General features: G+C 30.2%; 1 pseudogene; it reads right to left on the bottom strand.

Annotated features, from left to right (window-relative positions):
• LOC114165196 (uncharacterized) lies at positions 1–15819 on the bottom strand (annotated as a pseudogene).
• Between the last annotated feature and the right edge of the window lie 2133 nt (positions 15820–17952).

Below are 17952 nucleotides of genomic sequence, written 5' to 3'. Positions count from 1 at the left end.
TCAAAGAGTTTCAAAAATTTCTTTGTACACAACGTTTTTAGTTGTGTTTGTTACCTTTCCATCTTCATCCAATATAAGTATTTTCAATCCTCTTTTGGTTTTGACTCTAGAAATAGCAACATATAGTTGGCCATGTGTGAATACAGGTTGTGGAAGATAAAGGCCGACTCTAGAAAGTGTTTGTCCTTGACTTTTGTTAATCGTCATTGCAAAGCATAACGATATTGGAAACTGTCTTCTTTGAAATTTGAAAGGCAACCCTGAATCAGATGGCACTAAATCCATTCTTGGTATAAAAATCCTGTCACCAATGTTTTTTCCAGTAATTACAGTTGCATAGATTACATTCTTGCCTAAATGGTTGACTTGCAATCTTGTGCCATTGCATAGACCTTTCACTTGATCAATGTTTCTCAAGAGCATAATTGGAACACATGTTTTCAACTTCAGTTTATGATTTGGTATCCCTGAACATTTGATATCATTTAAAAATTCAGATGTAAACCATTCAGATTGCACTTCATCTTGTTCATCAGATTGGCAAGGTGTATCTGAACTTAAATAAGTCACCTCTTCACCACCAATTAAAGACAACATGAAATCATTTACTTGCTCTACAGAATCATTTGTTGGGCACGAAATTGCTCCATCATCAAAATAATTAGGCTTCAACATGTTAACCACAAATTGAGGATAGAATAATTCAACCAATGCCAATAAAGGTAAATCTGTGTTTGTAATCAGGATCTGTTCTGGAATTTCAACCATGCACTCACCATTCTCATTTAGATCCATTTTCCCGTCTCCAATCTTCAATATCCAATCAGCAAATTCTTGAATATCATTGGCTATTTCAGTATTTGATGTAGTACTTAATCTCATGTTCTTGGATAACTTTAGCACTTTACAACAATTCCATAACTCTGAATAGTTGATTGCTGATTTTATGATATCAAACCTAGATCCTTTTTTTATAACTGGTAGAATTTGTCTAAAGTCACCTCCCAACACAACTGTTTTGCCACCAAATGGTTTGTCTTTATTGGCATCATCAACATTTCGTATAATATCTCTTAGTGTTCTATCAAATGCCTCAAAGCACATTCTATTCATCATTGGTGCTTCATCCCAGATAATCAAACTGGTTGCCATAAGAAGTTTTGCTCTAAGACTACCTTGTGCTATGTTGCAAGTTGATTCATCATTAATTAACAGTGGGATGCAAAAGGTAGAGTGTGCTATTTTTCCACAAGGAAGTAATAAAGAAGCAATTCCACTTGATGCTACGTTCAAAACAATCATGCCCTTGCTTCTTAGACCAGCCGACAATGTCTTCCACATAAAAGTCTTACTTGTACCACCATAGCCATATAAGAAAAAGAATCCTCCCTTCTTTGAAAGAACTATTGTCATGATATCCTGATATACATGAATTTGTTCATCATTCAGTGCTTTAAACAAACTGTCATGTTCTTTCGCCATGTCTTGTTTATTATATTGCAGCTCATCAATAATAAATCTATTATTGAATGTATGTACATCTGAAAGATCAAGTTGAGGTAATGAAGGATAATCTTTCAAACTTCTACCATTTGACATTAGCATTTCCTCTATTTCCAGTAGACATAGTTTTTGTAATTCAGCAGTCTGAATTTGAAGACCTGAAATAAGTAAATAATACAATTAAAATATATATATAGCAAATTAAAAAATATATATATAAAATACCTGGTAAGTTCATCTCCTTTCTTTTTTGGTACAAAATTCCATCACATAAGATACTCCAAGTAGAATTTCAAACTATATCTGGTTTAGAAATTGTATTCATCGACAACAAAGTAACAAATAATCTTCTAAGTTGATACCCAGAAGCAAATTCACTTGCTTCTTTGATTGCATCAATATATTCTTTGTCGTCAGCCAACAATCCCAAAACATAGCAAGCTTCTTGGTATGTTTCATAATACTTTCTATCAATTGTCTTAATGCTTTCATAATCAATACAACCTTTTTGAATGGTCAGTAATATCCTCAAATAATAAAGTTCTCCAGACCCAGGAGGAATATAAGTAAGTCTACCAATGTTGTAGCCTTTCTTCCTTGGTTTCCATTCTTTTTCTTTGGCAAACCACACAAATTTGCTTGGAAATTCTGAATAAGTCAATTGTTTTCCTTCCTCATAAACTTTGTTAGCCTCAAACCAAGCTAGAAACATTGTGTTAGCATTTTCGTATCTGTTGAAGACCACATTAATATCATCATCATCTTTAAACAAAGCTGATTGTTGGCCAGGAAGATGAAATGTCAATCTCTGAACAGGAGGCCATCTGTGATGGATGTCAAAAGCAAATATTCTCCAAGCAGCTTCACATGGTGATAGATACCTACAATCGTAATACCTTTTGATCTCATCAATAATGGTTGATTTTTCAGACTGTGCAGAGTTGTTGCTTATTTTAAGAGTAGCTCTGTCGGGACCTTTGTTCACATATTTGAACAAATATTTTATTGAATTGGTCTTGTTGCAATACTCTGTATTGACGTGTGCTTGATACCTCATTAGAAGTGGTGGATTGTAAGGAACAACACTTCTATTGTCTAGCTTAATTCCATTCTTCTCAACAAATCTACCATTATCAAGTCTTTTATAGCATGGATATCCTTCTTCATCAATTGAAGTCGAAGATGTGAATTTTTTTGGATAAAATTTAGAACATCTTCCTTCCTTCATGCAAGGTGAATTATGTCTTGTAGGTCTGCATGGTCCATGAATCATGTAACTTGAGACAACTTTTTCCAATTTGGGGTACAAATCAGCATTTGGCAATTCAGCTGATATTACTTTATCAATATCAGTTGAATTCTTCAATTTGTTTTCTCCATCCAACCATAAAAGTATATGTGCATGAGGTAAACCTCTTTTTTGGAATTCTACTGTGTACATTCTTGCATATATAAATAAATAATATAGTTGTCAAAATTTAATTTAATAAAAATTTATATAATGTATATTACTTCATATATAACATACCTTCAATGCTTTTTCCAAAGAAGTCCTTTTTCTTAAAATCTGTCATCATTTCATCCAGCTTCATTTTGAACACTCTACATACAATATCAGGTCTATCCGAAGCTGATAAGCCTTTTGCTAAGACAAATTCTTTTATTTCACTCCAATTCACATTGCATGTTATAGTAATGAACAAATCTGAATATCCAATTTTTTTACAAATTGCCATAGCATCTTGACAATTGTTGAACATGTATCTGGTACCACCAGTGAATGAAGCAGGCAAGACAATACGTCTTCCAATTAAAGAAGGATCTATCTCTCCTCTATTAACAGCTTCTTGTAATCCATTAAGAATATCATAGCGAATTAACTTCTGATTAGCTCTGATGAATGACAACCTTTGGGCTTCAACCATTGTATAGCAATAAACCAGAAACTATTGGAACAATCTGCATGCATTCACAATATTTCCTGCTTCTACAGCTCTTTGTTGTATTCTAAAGGCAATAAATTCTCGCAAAGAAATTCTAACTCTTACCCTGGATTTTGTTTTTGAATGAGATTCTCTTATTGGGATATCCTCTTGATAACCATCTTCTTCATATGGAAACATGAGAGGATATTGCAGTGGAATGAAAGCTGTGTGAGTTTCGTGCAGTCTGGTTAATTCACCAGAACATTTTTTTACCACTATATCTCTGCCTACATCCATATTGCCAAAATCACCAACTATTAGTGCAGCCATTTCATCACATGAAGGTGTATTGTAGACTCTAGGGTCTTTGTTTCTGCCTCTAAATAGTCTTAGCGTGAAATCTGATTCCATATGTTCTAGTGACAAATCTCTTACTCTTCTAAAAGATTTTGCAAGAACATTGTGATTGTCAATCATTTCAATCAAATCAGCAACCAATGATTCATCTATAACAGATTCCTTGGTGTTTGAACTAAAAAATAATAAAGAGAATACATGTCAACGCATGTATTTAAATATTTCATATAATCAAATTAGTTAATATATTCACTGACCTGAAATGCTTGACTCTGTTAGTCATTTCATTTTCGATATCATATATGTACAACTGTGCAAACTTTGGCTTTGATCCATGCTCTGACAATAAACTGCCAATACGGTGATAGTTTTGTCCATTCAAAATAAATTGTGGTAGAGCAGAACCATTGTTCATTGAATTATCTATCTTACCACCAATTGAAGTAAATGAAAACATGCTATTGTATACTCTTATGTTTTGTAGAAATGATTTGCTTCTCTGATCTTCACCATTTAACAAACCTTCAAGAAGATTAGGTGGTCTTTTTCGTAGTGGAATTTGGACTTTTCCCTTTTAACAACACAATGAGAATTCAACTTCCTTTGAGGTGTTACATTTTTCTACTCTTTCTTCATACCAAAGTTGAGCTTTACAGTATTGGCATTCCAAGCAAGGTTCTCTAATATTGAGCAGTTCTGAACATCATTACAAAACATTAGCATGAAAATGCATATATTTTAATCTGCAGTTATATACAATTGTGTTGGAGATTATGTACCTTGTAACTCTCCTTTGCAATACAATTCGTTTGTAGTTGTAGTACTTGTAGTATGTTCTTCAATATTAGTAAGATGAAAATTAATTAATGATTTCAAAGAAATTTATATTAACATCAATAAGTTTAATATCTGAATTACCATCATCTCTTATCGTTGCTGAATCATCATTTGTTGTGTTTGAAGAATTATGTTGTGTTGTTGTTTCATCATCAAGATCGAATCTGTTTTAAAGTGATTGTATGATTTGAAAAGGATATTTGACAACTTTATTCTTAGAAACAGAATGTGAATCAATTACAACCTCTGATCTGCCACCTATGAAAAACAACAGAAAACAATTGTCGTACCTGCATTGGCATTGTGAGTATGAATCCAAATGTACTTACCTGCATTGGAATTGTAATTATTTTGTCCATAATTTCTCTGATTGTTATTGTTAAAAGCTGTAATCATTCAAAAACATTGATATAAATTTAAAATTTGTCATTTAAATAGGTATATAAGAAATTAAGATTAATGTAGAAATATACCGAAAGAACTATGGTATGTTAAAGTAGAAGTTGCAGATTGTGAATTGATTTGTTGTTCAACTAAAGTACTTGAACAACTTGAAAAATTGTTGACAGTTACTGCATTGAAACGAAGGTTAGTTTAAAGTGAGACGGAATTAATATTATTCATAAACAATGTTAAAATTAAGTACTGGAAGAACTTCAAAACTGACCAATTTGTTTGTGAAATATTGAATTCATATTCTGAAGGTTGTTGTTGTTGTTGTCAACATCTGGAAAAGGATTATTGTAGAAGCATTGTTATTAAAAAAATAAACAACAATACTTCATTGATTCATTTAACAACAATCTGTAAAGATATAGCTTAGAAAAAAAAACTTACTAATATCCAACTGTTGTAATGGATTACTGTCTATATTTTTCTGAAATGATCTTTGAGATACAGTTGCTTTATCTGTGATTAAAACAACAAAGATGTTTGAGTATGCATCTGTGTTGTGAAGTTACAATCCAAAACATACATTTACAAATATATATATAAAAAGAAATCCTAAGATTTGTTTACTTTGAGAAGAATGGTTTGCAAATTTAGTTTTCTTTCTTGCATTCTCTTTTTTGTCATCTGGAACATAAAAAAACATACAAACATACAAATGCATCATTTTTAAATAAATTATTGATGAAAAATTAGAAAAGATAAATGCTTTAAGTAAGATGTTAATGACTTACATGAATGTTGATTACTTCTTGCATTGAACCTTTGTTGTAGCACCAATTTCCTTCTCAGCCTTGCATTTTTACAATTGTTTTGCTCCATTACAGTACCAAAATGTTATGGAATAGTTTCAAAGGTTACAATGGAAGAAGCAAAAATAAAGGTAAGTTGACTCAATGGATGGAAAAGTGTTTACTATTTTATTACTATATTGGTGAATGTCTTTGTTAAACTTTTTGGTGCAGATTGTACCTCTAATCACAATTGTGGAAATAAAAATATTTATAATTATAATAGGAAGCACTTGTTTCAGTAGACAAACATTAAAAATAGAAAGAGCATGCAGTGCTGAGTGTTAATATATCAGAATCATTCATATATATAGCACTTATTTCAGAGTTGATTTGTTCTTGCAACTAACAAAACATTTGCTTTTTATGTAGGTACAATCAGACGTCTTTTTTATGGACTACTATATATAGTACAACAAAGAGGACTGTTTGATAGGAAGTATCTGCAATCTTAACCTCATTATGTGTGAAAATGATAACATACAGTCAATGTATGCACATACTAAAGCAACATACAGCCATACATATGATTATAGAACAGACAACTTTTCCTTAATCGTCGAACTATTCATCTTTCAATTGCATCATATATATTTCATTTGAATTATAGAACAAAATAATTTTATTTATGAATATCATACCATAACATGTATCACTTTTCATCTTTCAGAGAAATTCAGAGAAGCTTCAAAGAGATTTCGTTGATAAGAAGGTAGAACTATACATATGCATTGCTGAAAATAAATAAACTTCTAGGTTGAAAACTACATAAGTGGCAGAAATAAAAACAAAACTATTTATACTAACTGTAAATTAAAAATTACAATATGTTAGCACTTTGACATTCTGATTGCTTTTCATGTGGTCCACTTCAAACACCAAGTCAATAGTTTGATGAAATCCATGAGCAGTACAAAATTCCTTCCAGCCACTTCCAATTTTGCTAGACTTCTTAGGATGATTTCTCAACAGTAGTTTGCACTTGACTGTTTTACGCGGTCCATAAAGAAAAATGTATTTAAATCTTCCTTGACGAAGATAATTGCCAAAATCAGCTAGCAAATCCTAAAACATACATAAAGTATTAATGAAATTAGTATATGGATTAAATGTTTAAAATAATTTGGAAACATAAATATAAATATGAAATAAACATCCATTTAGTAATAAATATGAAATGAATCTCACCAGATGGCTAGCATTGCATTGGTTTGGATTCAGAAATATGAAGAAATGCAACTTCGGTCCATTGAAAAGGGTTGATCTGCCTCAATTCTTTTAAGAAAACGTGCAATAGACAAAGGTTTGCATTTACTGGGAAAAACAGTGATGTTCAAGCAAAAATCACCCACATATCCAAAATAAATAGTGTGAAAATCGTGAAGTTCATATATGTGCCTTAATTCAGTCCATCCTCCAATTAGCATTGGTTTTTGTAAATTCTTGTTATAAGTAACCATATGTCTATTCCCTTCTTCATCTCTTAAAGTCCATTGACGCTCAAGATCGTCATCATAAAGAATGGCGAATGCACGATTCACAAAACCAACAGCCTCCAAAGAGAGAATTTTTTAAAGAAAAAAATGGATTAGTTAAGGTTAAAATGAGGATATTGTAAAAGAGAAGAAGAAATCTTTCACACAAATAAAAAGAGTAGAAGAAATCTTGTAAAAGAAAATATGTCTAAAAAATTTGGCGATGAAATTACCTCGTCCTAAAGGTGAATAATAGAGAACTAGTACCTACTCATTCTATTAATAACGTCATCTTCATTGAAGTTGTTTTCCATTTGCTTGGACTTTGAGAGAGATAGTAGAGTAAAAGTTGGAAGAATGTAGAATATGATTGAACTGATCTTGAAGTTTAATCTTCATGGTAGAATGGAGATGAATATTTATTTATAGAAGACAAATGACACATGAAAAGACGGGACGATTACAAATAGATTATTCAACAGTAATGTAATTAGTACTGCATTGGAAAACGAGAAGACGATAATAACAGAATAAAACATTAAAAAGATATAACGTTATTAAAGATATATTAAATTATTCTATTATGCTACACAATATCATAATATAATATATGTAATATATACCAATAACAAATTTCCAAAAATGAACTTCTGTAATATATAACATAAAATCTTATAATATAATATTAAAAGTTAGTAATAATATTATACGTAAAAATATAATATTTCATTTGTACTTTTTGTATAAATATATCTCAATTATAATGTACAATATTTAATAAGTTAGTAATTAACAGAAGATAAGTCAATAAAAATTGTATATGGCATCCAATTCTGTTGTGACAGCTTAAAATCTGTCAACAGATAATTGCTTTGCCATATTTATCTTATTTATGAAAAGTAAATATTATGAAAAATAGACATTTATAAATTCTGTTGTCAGTAAAAATAGATATATCTTATTTATGAGTCACACAAGTATAAACAAAAGATCTTTTTCACAAAAGATATGTTATTTACGAGTTTAATTACATCATGCTACAACATAAAATCAATTTTCATAAGTTTTGATGTAGTTGGTAGTCATATTTGTTGACAAAAATTGAAAAATGTCAACAATATCTTGTGGACCAGCGTATGAAATAAATAAAATTCTAAATAATGTAACTCAAAAGCGCATAATATAGTTATCATGAAATTGAACATAGAAGTTGTAGTTCAGATGAAATTAAAGATGAACTTGAACATAGAAGTTGTAGTTCAGATGAAATTAAAGACAAAATGATGCGTAAACATATTACATTCCCAAAATGAAAGGCATAAAAAAAATTGTCTTGAAATAGAATAACTAAAATCGGATCTCAAGTCACTGCTTTTTCCTTCTTAATATTTCTTTTTAAAAGCTTCAATGGAACATTGTCTTCTTCGATGGATTCAAGTGATGCAGTTTTCTTTCCAGATTCTCTCTTATGTGAACTGTTAGCATCATCGTTGGGTGGATTATCTTAGATTAGTTCAGGTGATTAGGATCCACATTCAATTGTTTCTTTGGTAAATCGGACTAATAAATCCTACAGTACATGTTCAAAATTGATAACATTATTAAAAGTATTAAAAAAATACATCATGTCAAAAACATTTATATAATTTGTATACCTCTGAAATATTAACGGTGGACTCATTGACTATACGCATTTTTTCCCTGCTAAACTCACCATTCCCAGCATAAACATCCTTCAAATAGGTATAAATAATGAGATTATAAAAAATAAAAAGATAACTGCATTATAATGAGATTATAATGTACCAAATTTCATCGTAAATTATATCTTACCACAGATTTCATGGAAGAATCATTGAATTTCTCAATTATATCATCATCAACACATATTTTCTTCACTCTGAAAGACTGCTCAAGTTTGAAATTCTGATCGTTCCTACTTTCGACTTTAAAAAGCAGACTTCTATCAACTAACTCATCAAACTGCTTAGGCAAATTTCCAGAAGCATTCATCTACAAAAACAAAATAATTAAACATTGTGTAATTAAATATATAAGTGGATATATTGAAGAGTATACCTTATCATGAGTGTCTAACATATCAGCACAAGTTTTTTTGAAAAGGGTAGTTGCATCCCTATCAAAGAGGACAAATGTGGTTGAATCGGAAGAGTCAATAACTTAGATCTTAATCCTATATCTGAAAATTGAATAAAAAATTTAATGAACAAAAGTTGTAATTACAATGTTGTTTTAAATTGACATTAATATTAATAAACAATTAGTTAACCTTGGAAAGACTTTTATAACATGTTTGTTACACTTCTTACAAAAGAACATCTTGGAATCTGGATAAACAGCTTTGTTGCACACACAAGCAGTATACCACCAGTCATCGTCAACCAAGATATGCTTAATTGTTCCAAACAATATGTAAGTGGTGACCTTTCAATATAAAAAACATTAATGAAGAGATTATTGTGAATAACAAAAATTCCACAATAATAAAAAAATCTATTCTAACATCTTTACAATCTTTTAGACCTTGAATGGTGGTCCTAGGTGTAAGTGTTAAAAAGTCCTCTTCGACAGTATTTTTGGAAGTCTGAGAAAGTTGCGTTAATCCTTAGGGAGATTCATTGTTCTCAAACATTCTGTGCAAAAGAAAATATAGTTGTTCTCATAAACAATAAATCTATTATTGAATGTATGTACATCTAAAATATCAAGTTGAGGAAATGAAGGATAATTTGCATTATAAAGTAACGAAAATATAGTTACGAAAATGGATTATAAAGTTCGAATAAACTGAAGAACAATTTCAATATTACCTTGATTTCAGTTCAGATGCTTCCTTGAAGTTAACATTGTACTTAATACGGGTGCAGAACTTACAATTTTGAACTTGAACCTTATCTATATTTAAAAATATAGGGTATGTGAGAGTAACATGAAATAAGTAGTACAAAGTACTTTGTAAAAGTAATAACAAAATTTTACCTTGAAAAGTTTTGACTTTCACAAATTCTATACTTACAGCAGCATTTTGTACTTCTCCACTTGAAAGAAATACATTCAGTTCATCCACATAAATACCAAACAAAGTACATTCTATTCGAAACCTAAAGATTAAAAAAATGTTATGTCAAATCGTTATTTGAAAAGAAATATAAAAGGAATTTAATATAGTATAGATATAGAATACCCATAAGCTTCTATTGCTATGACATCTAATTTTGTTGTCTTTCCATCAACTTGCAATTCTCTTTCAGTCCCCACTCCGACCAGTAATCCCAAGATATCTAAAATGCAATTCATAAATGTTAAATCATATACTTTAACAATAAATGTTTATTAATAAAAATATGAATAGTATTGGAACTAAAAAGATTAACTTACCAACTAAATAATCAGTATCAAATGCAGTGGTTGTCAATAAGGACAAAGGTGTGTATTGTGGTTTCATATCAAGAACCAAATTAACATTAAGCAAAGAAACATTTGTACCAAACTGGAAATTTATCTTATAAGGGTGGTGTGTTGTTCTGTATATTCCAGAATTCGGAGCAACACTGAAATTTTGTATGGCATAAACATGGCCTTCAGAAATCTCATTATGAAATTTGTAAATTAGAGTACGTCTAATTGAAGCATGTATTTTAGAACCCTAAAACAGATAAAAAGAACATATATAAATTTAAGTATAAATATGTTTAGCATACAAATATTTGATTCATTCAAATTTGTAAACGAAAGTAGGTGTAATGGAAGAATTTAAAGAATAACATGAATAATAACCTCTTTGTCTTGAATAACGAACTCCATGGAAAAAGGACACCTCTGTTTAGTGAAATCAGGAACAAACCATGAACGAATGACCCTAACGATAATATTCCAATTTTCCTTTTGGGGACTTACTTCACTTACGCTCTGGCTTTGGTTTGGAACTTCACAGAGTGACATGTTGAACTCACAACAACAATATTGAAAAAAGAAAAGTAAAAAAGTCAGGATTAGATTCGTGACATATTTATACTTACATAGAGAAATAAGGAACTAATAAGACAAAATTGTAATTCATACAACTAAAATAAAGAAATCCCAAAAAAAGGTTCAAATAATAACTTTATCAGAATCTATTTTTTATTGGTCAAAGGAGAGTAAAAGAAGTGTAATGATTAATCAAAACATGGATATGGCAATTTTTGAAATGGTAGAAGAAAGCAAAAAGTAGAATATATTCAAATAAGGACTCTTCAAACATGGAGTATGAACGTTTTGACAGAAGTCATGCGAATATATATGGGTGAAACTTGCAAAAAACAGCTATTGATGTCAGAAGAAATTAAGTATTCATATTGATTTATTCACAGGTTTCATAGAACAGGAAAATTAAGAGAGAAGCATTCTGATGAAAATAAAGCATGAAGCAGATGACTTGAAAGTGAATAAAAAAATTGTTGGCGTGATGGATTGAGCAGTGAACAATTAATTGAAACAGTAATGTGGAAAGAATCAAAAACTACAAATACATCCTGGTTTCTTATGCATTCACGAAAGAGGAAATGTAGAAAAAAGTGATAGCAAACCATAATTGATAAAATTTCAGAACTGCAAATCTCATATCATTTTGTCTGTATAGCAAGACTACTATATTTGTACATAAAACAAATGAAGTACATACCTGTGATGAGTGGAAACGTTAATGGCTTGTAAGAATACGTTAATGGATGTGAAACATGTTCTGGATGAAGCAACTGTGTTGGATCTCTACAAAAAGTCAAATAAAAGTGTGGTGTACAAAAGCCAAAGAATCTTCTAGGAGAAGGAACTTTGTTAGAAACTTCGAGGAGAAGCCACTGTGTTGGATTATTTAAGTTAATAACGTACAAAATTAGAATAAAAACTAACATAAATAGTACAATTAAATATTTAATGAAATGACAGATGCTTACAGCAGAAGAAATCTCGTGGAAGGTGGAAGATAAAGAAACATAATGAAGCAGTGCAAAATGTCATATCAATAGACATTGAAATAAAATATTATAAAAGTATTATAAGGGATGTGTATGAAAAATCTTCTGGAAAGTGATATATTTAAATTAATATAATAAATTTTTAAAACGCAGAGACATGATATGATTTGTGTCTGATAGTAATTAAATGCCACAGATTTTCGTATATGGAAGAAGATATGGAGCAGGTAGGAGTAAATAACTTTGCAGAAGTTCAAAATACACATAGTAAACATATACATATATATAATATAATAGTAAACAAAAAAACTTGATACAAAAATTACAGATTACCAATCTGTTAAGTAATATTGTTTATAGATTCTTCATAGGGGATGATAATAATAATTTATATTAAGAAGAACATTGACATCATTGCTTGCTTGTTCACCGTCAACCTCAAAAAGAATTAAATCTTTTTCCTCCAGTCCATGAACTTCACGAAAACGTTTCCATCCACTTCCTATCTTAACTGATCTAGGTCTAATCAACCACTTGCATTCAACTCGTGCCTTTGGACCGTAAAGCACAATGTGTGAGAACTGAGTGTTGGCAAAATATTGACGTAAGTCTGAATTTAAACCCTGAAAATAAAAAATATAAGAAATAATATCAAAAACAAATGATTTTCTATGTGTCAAGGTTAAAAAGAATACATGAAGTTTTGTGTACAGATTGTATTCAATGATCGAAAAAGAAGATAAAAAAGTCACTAGAAAGCTTGCTTTACAGTTGTACTTAGAAAGCCGAAACTCAAAATGAATTAACTTGGACCTTATCAGAGGAGCATTTGTTCGAACATGACTTAGGAATTTATGGACAGTTGATTCTAAACAGTGATCGTAAAAGTGTATTTCAAAAGCAGAATTCCCAGTATGCCTTAAATAATATAGTTTGGGTGGTTGGACTTGATAAAACTTTCTTATATCAACCCAGCCATCAGTAATTCGCGGACCATAGGTATTCATGTTGAAGGTAACATGGTGAACATGGCCTTTTTTATCAGAAATAGTCCAACGTGGCCCCAGTTCATTGCCTAATTGAATGACAAACAAACGATTGACGAACGCAAAATCCTTGAAAATAAAACCAATATAAAAAAAATATTAGTAAAGGATATCGGAGAACAATGATGGTAAATATTGTATAAGAAGCAAGTTCACAAAAACCTGGTCTTCCATGAAAATAGTAAAGAATCCACCCTTCCACTTTGAGCCAATATGGATTGTTCACCAAGGATGCATTGCTTAGTGGTCATCTGTAAAATTGGTAAGATAGGTTTGTTTTTGGAAAAATAAATTAAACGCACTCTAACAATGTAAAACAAATTGTTGAAGATGATGAAAATAACAGATTATAAGAACTTCTGTTTTAAAAAATGAAAGAAAGATGATGAACAGAACTGAATATAAAAACGACTGCTTACAAAAATCAGAGAAAGATGAACAGAAACGATTATAAAAATGACTGCTTAGAGCGATGCAATAAAGATGATAATCCGATCCGATTATAGAAACGTCTGCTTAGAAAAATGAAACGAAGATGAAGATCAAAACCGATTATAAAAAAGTCTGCTTATAAAAACATGCATAGAATATGGCGAGAAAGAAATATGGCGAGAAGATATAGGAGATGAAGAGAAGTATAGTTCATAAAAGGGTGTTCTTGAAACAATTTGAAGGGTTTAACAGTCATACCTTTCTGTAATGGATAAGAACTTCTTGAAATGGCAGAGGATGGCTTGTTATCACAGTGTAATGGTGTTAAGGTGAAGCAGAGAAGATAAGTGGAAATTTGATGATCTCTGAAATGTTAATTACTTTCATCCTGCAAAAAATATTAATGAAACAAATATATACCAGACAGCGGAAGAGTCTGGAGACTGAGATAAGTATGACGCGGCAACAGACAGTGCAATCATCATTCTCGTGAGAAGTGAAAAACATAATGAGAAAAACGTTTCAAAAATTTAAACGTCTCTTGGAAAACGAAATCATAATTAATTTAATCGGCTGAATTAGTTGAAATAATGAATAAGTGTTGCAGATGATCGAGGAGTTCAATCATCATTACCTCGAGCAGTGCAATAATTAATGCGGGGAATATTGATAGACATGGTGATTTCAAATTAATTAAAATGATTATTTATTGTAATATTAAATTAAATTAATATTACAAATTAGAAATTTAAAGATTTTTATGTCTTCTCTGCAAATAAATAATAAGTAACATTTTTTGTCTTTTAATGACGTGTAACATTAAAATTCTATATGTAATTAACAATAATTGATATTTTGTTTAAAGTATTGATTTAATTGTAATAGATTTATTTAATAAAAATATATTAGTGATTAATGTATTTGATAAAAATCTACAAAACTCGTCAACATAAAATGAAAAAAATAATTAACTTCATACACAGTAAATGTATAAAAGCAAACATAGAGAGTAATATATGTAATAAGTGCATACAAAATATAATTCACCTTAAAATCTTCTTATATATTGATATATATATATATATATATATATATATATATATATATATATATATATATATATATATATATATATATAAAAGAAGATTAACAAAAACAATATACAAAATGTTATAACTTAAAACCAGGTTAATGGATAAAAAACTTTGATATGGTTGGTTGTTGTGTGACCTTCAACTTCAAAAAAAACCTCACGATGATCATCTGCAGAAAGTTGATGAAGATTACAAAAAGTTTTCTAGCCAGTTCCAATCTTAACAGAATTACGTCTTATGATCAATTTACATTCGACTTCTCCCCTTGGTCCGTGTAGAACAATAGATCTAAGACCACTGCTTTTAAAATAAGTGGCAAATTCTTTTTTCAAATACTGCAACAAAAAAGATAAAATATCTTACTTATTAAGAAGCCATGTAAATAAATAATCCAAAAAAATGAAAACTAACCAAGTGGCTGGCTTGACAGTAGTATGTTGATAGTTGAACTTCAAAATGCTTGAAGTTTGAAGTATGTAAAGGACGACAAATAGAAAGATGGTTGAAGAAGTTGGCTTTCAATGTTGAGTCGCAAACACGTTTAGAGACGTGTAGTTGGAAACACGAATTTCCAAAATATTTGAAGACAACCAATTTGTCAGACTCATCTGCATAAAAAGATATTAAATCATTCCAGCCTTGGGTGATCATTGGAGTGTGAATATTCATGTTGTACGTAACATTATGAACATTCCTGTCATAATCAACAATGGTCCACTATGAACCAAGGTCCTTCATATTACGTATTATGAAGAGTCGGTCGACGTGTCCAAAATCCTTGAAAGATAAGGAAGTTTAGAATAAAGAAATACAAACAAAGAATACAAAGGAATGTGAAGGAATAAAAAATACCTGGTCTTTCAAAAACATAGTCACGAATCCGCCAAGCATTTTGCCAAAAAGTATGGCTTGTGGTGTGCGCACGGATTCCATTGTTTGAGAAAAGAGTGGGTATGAAGAATAATTTCAAATATATAGAAAGAGAAAAGGATAAGTCATTCCTTTTGGTAGAGTCCGTACTTACAGGTGAAGCGTGCATCATAATTTTTGCAATTAATTGTGAATATAAAAGTGAAAAAAAAGTACGAATTAAAAGATAATAGGGTTGAAATAATAAAATAAATAAATAATTAAAATTAAAAATTTAAGATTTGTGAACTGATTTTTTGACATAAATTAAAATATCTAAAAATATTTCAAATGTCGTAAAAAATGGAAAGTGGCAATCAGAACAAAATACAAAGAGTTGTGAAAAATTTAAAGAAATAATCGAAAAAAATTAAAAATAAAAACAAATTACGACATGAACAAAGCTGACATGCATGTGTTGGTAGTCTGGAGATCAAACCTTTAAACAAAAGAAAAATGATGAACATAAGAAGATGAAAAGAAGAAAGCTCAGAAAAAAATATAAAGCATCTCCAAACTCGGTATTTTGCGGTTAAAATAAGATGTTTGTGGTTGTACTCTTGATCTGAAGAATTAAAAAACCTGAATGTTAAGATGAAGCAAATAATCAATTACAATTAATAATAAAACATAAAGAACCATAACATGAACGGAAAATCTCAGATGCATATGTTTGTACTCGTTAGTTGAAGCCTTTAAACAAAAGAAAAATGATGAACAAAAGAACTTGAACAGAAGAAAGTTCAGAAAAAAATAAAAAGCATCTAAAGACTCGATTTATTGCAGTTTAAAAAAGATGTTTGTGGTTGTAATCTTCATTTGAAGAATTAAAAAAACTTAAACTTAAGATGAAGCCAAAAATCAAATACAACTGAGAACAAAAAATAAAGAAACATACCTGTTGGCTTGAGAAAGCAAACAAAAAAAGATATCGAGAAAAGAAACATAAGATAAACGGAAAATCTCAAATGCATGTGTTTGTACTCTTAAGTTGAAGCCTGTAAACAAAAAAAAAAACATGATGAACAGAAGAAGATGAACAGAAGAAAGCTCAGAAAAATATATAAAGCATCGCCAAACTCGGTTTTTTGCTGGTTAAAAAAGATGTTTGTGGTTGTACTCTTCATTTCAAGCATTTAAACACCTGAAACATAAGATGAAGCCAAGAAACCATTAGATCTCAGTAAAAAACATAAAGAACCATACCAGTTCGGTTGAGAAACCAGAAAAAAAAGTTATCAACAAAAGAAAAGGAAGATCAAAGGAAAATATTAGATGAATGTGTTTGTACTCTTCAGTTGAAGACTGTAAACAAAAGAAAGATGATGAACAGAAGAAGATGAACAGAAGAAAGATCAGAAAAATATATAAAGCATCGCCAGACTCGGTTTTTGGTGGTTAAAAAAGATGCATGTCACACTCATCTTCAGTTGAAGCCTGTAAACAAAAGAAACATGATGAACAGAAGAATATGAACAGAAGATAGCTCAGAAAAAAATATAAAGCATCTCCAGACTCAGTTTTTGGGGGGTAAAACAGATGATTGTGGTTGTACTCTTCATTTCAAGCATTTAAACACCTGAAACATAAGATAAAGCCAAGAAACCATTAGATCTAAGTAAAAAACATCAAGAACCGTACCATTCCGCTTGAAAAACCAAAAATAAAAAGATGTCCACAAAAGAAACCTAAGATGAACGACAAATCTCAGATGCATGTCTTTGTAATCTTCAGTTGAAGCCTGTAAATAAAACAAACATGATGAACAGAAAAAGATGAACAGATGAAATGTAAGAAAAATAGAAAAAGCATCTCTAGACTCGATTTTTTGCTGCTTAAAAAAGATGTTTGTGGTTGTACTCTTCATTTCAAGCATTTACACACTTGAAAAATAAGATCAAGCAAAGAAACCATTAGATCTTTGTAAAAAACATAAAGAACAATACCAGTTAGCTTGAGAAACCAAAAAAAAAAAGATATCCACAACAAAAATGGACAGATGAACGGCAAATCTCATATGCATGTCTTTGTAAGTGTCAGTTGAAGCCTGTAAAAAAATGATGAACAGAAAAAGATGATCAGAACAAAGCTCAGAAAAAAAATAGAAACCATCTCCATAGTCTTTTTTTTGCGATTTAAAAACAACTCGATGAAAAG

The sequence above is a fragment of the Vigna unguiculata genome, chromosome 9, assembly GCF_037176805.1.
Source record: "Vigna unguiculata cultivar grain cowpea cultivar isolate G323 ecotype 2 chromosome 9, ASM3717680v1, whole genome shotgun sequence".
In the NCBI taxonomy this organism is placed as follows: Eukaryota; Viridiplantae; Streptophyta; class Magnoliopsida; order Fabales; family Fabaceae; genus Vigna; species Vigna unguiculata.
This window is presented reverse-complemented; position numbering and strand designations above follow the sequence as displayed.